Source organism: Mandrillus leucophaeus, unplaced genomic scaffold (assembly GCF_000951045.1).
Source record: "Mandrillus leucophaeus isolate KB7577 unplaced genomic scaffold, Mleu.le_1.0 Scaffold371, whole genome shotgun sequence".
Taxonomy (NCBI): Eukaryota; Metazoa; Chordata; class Mammalia; order Primates; family Cercopithecidae; genus Mandrillus; species Mandrillus leucophaeus.
The window spans coordinates 1,288,273-1,294,465 of NW_012103932.1; the positions used below are offsets into that span (position 1 = coordinate 1,288,273).

Below are 6,193 nucleotides of genomic sequence, written 5' to 3' on the forward strand. Positions count from 1 at the left end.
TGAGACCCCAGGACGACCAGTCAGTCCAGTGGGCAAGGTGGGCAGGAGAGGAGCAGAGGAGGGGTGAGGGCCGTGGGGGACAGCTGGAGGTAGAGGCTGAGCAGCGGGGTTTGGGAGGAGAGCTGCTGAGCCACCTGCAGGTTCCTGGGACCCTCTCTTCTGGGGGAGTTGGAGCGAGTGGAAGAAGGTGGGAATGGGAAGTGGAGGAGCCTGTGGCATCCCCACCTGCAGGGGAGAAGGTTCCCAGCCTGGGTGTCAGTGCAGTCACCAGTGTGGGCCCAGAGAACACGGGCTCCTCACCCCTCTCCTCTGGGTCTGATTCCCTAGTGGGAGTGGGAGAGCTCCTGAAACAAACTGCGGCCCGGAGCCCACAGGTGCGAAAACCTGGGGCCCAAGGCCTTTGCTGTTTTTAAACAAATCCACCCTTAGCCAACTCTCCCCACCAGGCTTTTCCACATGATTTGATGGGATGGGGCCTGCCGCCTCCTCCCTCTGCCTGGGGAAGGGTTCCTAGATGCGTGGGGGAGGACGTGCGGCTCCTTCCTTTTCCTGGTGGCGCCATGAAGATCTGTGTGTGTACTTCTTGGAAAGATTCCAGGTGCTTGAAAAGGACGTCTCAGTGGGTCAAGGGTGAGTGGGGACTCAGAGGTGACGCATGTTCAGGAGAGCCCCCTTTGCCTGGCACCTCCTACCACGGAGCCACAGACTGTGCTATCTCCCTCTCTCTGTCTCCCTCTCTCTCCCCAACTCTTTCCTTCTTCCTATCTCCCCCTCCCTCTCTGTCTGTCCCTCTTTCTCTCTTTCACACACACACACACACATCCCTGGGTGATGGCTGTCGGTGGCTCTGCCCATGGTCGGATGGGAGAGGAGTGACAGGGCTGGGTGGTGGCTGGCCTCCAGGCCTCTGCCCTGCCTTTACCTGGGGGCCTGCTGCCTTTGAGTTCAGCCTGAGCCAGGCCCAGGGGTCAGGGAGGTGCCTGTGGTCAAGGCCTGTGGTGCCTGGTTGGCCCCCAACCTCACCACCTGCTAGCTGGGCCAGCACTTCCAGGAGGTCATGCCCTGCCCTGTGGGGTGGGTGGCAGACACCCGTCCTGGGCTGTTGGGAAAAAGTATGCCCTGCTGGGGACTGGCCTGCACGGGCCCCTGGAGGCTGGGGGATTTGGGAGCCCTCAGAAGGTGTGGCCCCTGCTCTTGGGAAGGCATTTTTCCTGCCCAAGGCAGAGGGGATGTGGCATTTGCAGCCTGGCCCTGTGGGCTCTGTCTGAGTTCCTGAGCCCCATCTGGGCATTGGATGACCGGGAGCCCCTGCGTCCTCTCCAAGCCTCCTAGCTACACACTGCACTCAGGACCCAGCAGAAGCCTCTGCCTGGGTGCAGTGAGACAGGGAAGCCACCGGTCTGCCCCGGCATCTACGCCACTGGGGCCCCACTGGGGTGTTCACAAAGCGCTGTGAGAACGAATTGGAGGAAGCGGCTTTGAACTTTCGCTGGGCCCAGAGGAGTTAGAGTTGACTGAGTTTGGCCAGACGGTTTTAAATCCCTTCTAATTATAAGATTCCAGCATGGGAGGTCTTGTTGCCCGCCAAGCAAACTTTATTTATTTATTTATGTATGTATGTATGTATGTATTTATTTATTTAATTTATTTTTTGAGGCAGAGTCTTGCTCTGTCACCAGGCTGGAGTGCAGTGGCACGATCTTGGCTCATTGCAACCTCTGCCTCCCGGGTTCAAATGGTTCCCCTTCCTCAGTCTCCTGAGTAGCTGGGACTACAGGCACGGGCCACCTCACCCGGCTAATTTTTTTCTGTAGTTTAGTAGAGACGGGGTTTCACCATGTTGGCCAGGATGGTGTCCATCTCCTGACCTCATGATCCGCCCGCTCCCAAAGTGCTGGGATGACAGGCGTGAGCCACCGTGCCTGGCCCCAAGCAAACTTTAGAACCACCTGCAGCAGGGGCAACGGGGTAGGGTGGGCAGGACCTATTTGGGGGACAGGAGTGGAAGTCCAGCCTGGGAAGGCTCTGGCCCCATGTTGAGAAGCAGTTCCTCCCCGGAGTGCCTGGCGCCTGGACTTTGGCGTTGGACCTTCCCAGGCGTACACCTCTGCTCCCCCGCTCACCACTGCATGCTCCTGGCCATGTGGCTGACCTGGCTGAGCCTCAGGTGCCTGATATGTGAAATGGGGTGATAGGGTTTATAGGGTTGCTGAGAAGATCGGTAAGAGAATGTGCATACATGCGGAACGCCTCCAGCTTCAGGTGACCGGCAGCCATCGTCATCACCACTAGGGTGGCCCCTTGCCATGTCTGCCCTTGCCCTGCCTTGCAGAGAACCAGTGGGTCTTGACCGGGGGAAAGCCTGAGGCTGGGGGAGCAGGGGGTGCCTGGCAGTCACTGAGCGCCACCCAACAGCAGGCCCTGCCCATCATCCTGTTCTGCACGACAGTCCCTTGAGGTGTGCGCGGCGACCTCCCTACCCTACAGCCAGGGAAGGGTGGAGCGGGGCTTGCACCCAGGCCTTTCTGCCTCCAGTGACAGTGCCCTTCCCACAAGGACCTCATGAGAAGTGCCCATGTGTGGGGGCTTGGCGGTGGCTCTGGAGTGGGGACAAGGGAGGGGTCAGGTTGGTTCATAGTTGGAGGCCCAAGAGCAGGGCTGTGGAGAGGCATGAAGGACACGGGTTTGCCCCCCACATGGTCATGGTCAGGAGCAACATGAGGAGGCTCTGAGAGGTGTGGGGGGCAGCACAGCCTGGATGGAGGAAGTAGGGGGGCAGGTGAGAGAGGGCTTCCTGGAGGAGTTGGTAACTGAGTCGATGAAAGGCAAGTTGGAGTTGGCCACGGAGGACGAGGGGGCAGGGCATCCAGGGCAGCAGGCCGCAGGTGCAGAGTGCCTTTCAATAACCTTGGGAGGTCCGAGCTTCCCTCCTGGGCCCTGGGTGAGTGGCGTTCATACCTAACTTCCCCCTTTCTGCCTATTTACTGTCAGTTGTCTATTTTTGTTTGCCTTGATTCCCAGTCCGGATGGGTTAAGATAGTTCTCACACCTGTCCCCTTCCTCCCTGACCAAGCACATAGCGGCAGCCAGACCACAGCTTCCTGTCTTTCTTCATACCCAGGAGGAAGAGAATGTCGCAAGTGAGTGTGGCTGCTCGGCCGTGCAGCTCTGAGCTGTCAGCAGGAGCAACAGGTTCCCGACATCCTTCCTCAGCCCTGGCTTCCTAGAATTTCCTTTTTTTGTTAGACTGAGTCTCGCTCTGTTGCCCAGGCTGGAGTGCAGAGGTATAGTCTTGGCTCACTGCAACCTCTGCCTCCCGGGTTCAAGTGATTCTCCTGCCTCAGCCTCCTGAGTAGCTGGGATTACAGGCGTCTGCCACCACGCCTGGCTAGTTTTTGTATTTTTAGTAGAGATGGGGTTTTACCATGTTGGCCATGTTGGTCTTGAACTCCTGACCTCAGGTGATCCGCCTGCCTCAGGCTCCCAAAGTGCTGGATTACAGGCATGAGCCAACATAGGGGCTATTCAGAGCAGGCACTGCCGAGAGTGGAAGGCCCTTCTCACCGTCAGGCCTCCAGGCTGTGGGGCAACAAAGGAAGCCAGGGAACACGCCCCTTTCCCATCTTTTTATCATTCTTCCTCAGTCCGGCATTTTCTAGATTTGGGCAGTTTGCTTGGGGATTGGAGTCTAAGACAGTTGCTTGATATCTGCAGTTGGGCAATTGTTTTAGACACAGTAGAATTCCAAAAAGAGATGAGACCACTGATTTTTTTTTTCCTGATAAAATATTTCATATTTACAAAGAATATATCTAATCACTATAACATCAACAGCTCTGTCCCACCAGCTGAAGGAACAGGGTGCCACCAAGATGGCCCCAGGGACCCCCAGGGCGTACAGCACCCTGCACGTGGTGTGCACCCTGCGGTGATCCTCTGTGTGGTTTTCTTACTTACCTGTGCTTTGTCTGCTCCTGGACTTTGTGAAGTGGTATCACAGTGTGTGCTGTACTCCATGTGGGGTTAGCGAATCTCTGCTGACTGGCAGCCCATTGCATAGGTTGGCCATGATCAGTGGGCAGTGGAATTTAACCTTTATGCTTTTATTCGTCAAATACTCATGGTACTTCTGTCACTTTGTGTGTCAGCCACAGGGCCAGGTGATGGGAACATTTGTCCACAGGGTTCAGCAAGGGGCCCAGGGTTACCCAGCCTGTAGGTGCTGAGCCAGGTCCAGGTCAGTGCAGGTCTGAACTCACCACGTGTGTTCAGCCCCACTGTGTGCCGGCACCGGTAGGCACCACGGGAACCAGCACAGAGTAGGCGCGCAGTAAGTGCTTATGGAGGGGAGCCCAATGTTTTCCTCATTTAGGAGGAAGTGTTATTACTTTCGTTCACAAATGACAAAATACAGCATTAGCCCAGCAGCGGTGTCTGGCTGCACATCCGAGTCACCTGGGGGCACCGCTGGATCCTCTGGGCTGCCCACACCCCAGCTCCCTAGATGTTCTGAGCGGTTGAGGGCAGGGCCTGGCCATAGGGGTTTGTCCAAACTTTCCGCATGGGTCTTACTGGTGGCCAGTGTTGAGAGCTGCCATTGCACCCTCCAAAGCCCTGCGAGACTGAGCTCAGAACTTGCACTGTCTACATGAACTCAGCAGGTAGAGGTTGCACCACCTAACGTGAGCCCAGACAGTTACGTGTTTGACAACACGTGTCTTCCTCTTAGTTATTCATATTTTATTTTATTTTATTTTATTTTATTTTATTTTATTTTATTTTATTTATTTATTTATTTTTGAGACGGAGTCTCGTTCTGTCGCCCAGGCTGGAGTGCAGTGGCCGGACCTTGGCTCACTGGCCGGGCATGCAGAAACCTGCCATGCACTGGGCACTGCTTCAGGGACTGGGCAGCACAACAAGCATGAAACAGACACTTCTCGGCAGCATCCAAGCATTGGTGCGGCGGCCTCTGCACACACAGTGCTGTTCCCGCTGCTGAGCCTGCCTTGCCCTCTATGCCTTTGTTCCCCCAGAAAATGCCTCTTCCCCTTTCATGGTTGATTTTCTGCGTTCTCCTCTTACCTGAATCTCCCGCTGGGTCAGGGGTCCTACTTCTCCATTTCCAGGGCAACCTCTGCTTCCCTCTCTCCACTGGACACACATTTTCCGCACTGTGAGCTCTTTGTCGAGTGGGGAGGTCTATAGTTTTAGTTTATTCTTCTGGGTTCTTAGCCATTATCATAGGACCAAGCATATAGCAGGTGGTCAATAAACATCTCAAAAGAAACGAGGAAACCAAAGTTCGGGAGGTTAAGGGACTTCCGAGGTCACAGGGCTAGTGAGAGCAGGGGTTGGATTTGGAAGTGTTTGCATGTGCCTTGCACTACGGCAGTAGAGTGTCCCCATCATGTTGCTGTTGGAGACAGCTGCTCACTCAGACTTGTGTTTTTCTTTGCTTACAGAGACGTGATTATGCTTTCCCAGAAAAGCTGAAGCTTAGCGTGTATCATTGCATGCAGATCCAGCTAACCCCACTTCAAAGTTTATGTGAGGAATACATAATCCAATTGTTTGAACTCCAGTTGTAACAAGGTAGAGTGCATCCAAATACTACACACGGGATTGTGTGTTTGTCATGTGTGGACGTTCAGGGCTGTGCACTCTGGGGTATGTGTGTCAACTTCACCTGCTCCCCATTCACCATCAAGCTGGGAGACCGGCCCTTGTGGAGAATCTCTGTGAACGATGACAGCAGAGGGCAACGCCGATTGCACCTTTATCACCGACCACGGTCTCTGTGACACTCCACGCATTGTGCAAGGTCAAATACTTACCAATATCGGGTCAGGATTTGTACCAGGCCATTGAGAATGAAACGCCTGGAATGCAGGGTGGAAGGTTCTGGAGTTTAGAGGGGGAGCCCCACTTCTCACCGGGAGAGTTGGGGATGAGGGGAGGGATGGCTCTCCTGAAGGTGCTGTTTGAGCAAGACCTGGAAGGACGAGTAGGTGGGTTTCAGACTGAGTAGGAAAAGTGTGTCCTGGGCAGCCTGCAGGGAAGGGCATGTTTAGGGGGACAGTGGGTGAGTCACAGTTGTTCAGGAGGGGTGCGATGGGAACATTTATTTGAGGCCAGACTGTGATGGGTCTCGTAGTTGCCCCAAAGTTTGACCTTTAATGCAGGTACGATA

At 55.0% G+C, this 6,193-nt stretch overlaps 1 protein-coding gene across 1 annotated transcript in view; it reads left to right on the top strand.

Moving 5' to 3' along the window:
- Positions 1-543: 543 nt before the first annotated feature.
- DENND3 (DENN/MADD domain containing 3) overlaps positions 544-6,193 on the top strand; it is a 97,921-nt gene continuing 92,271 nt past the window's right edge. Inside the window, exon 1 of the mRNA XM_011990151.1 lies at positions 544-630. The gene's annotated coding sequence lies outside the window, so the exon portion shown is untranslated. The remainder of the gene's footprint in view (positions 631-6,193) is intronic.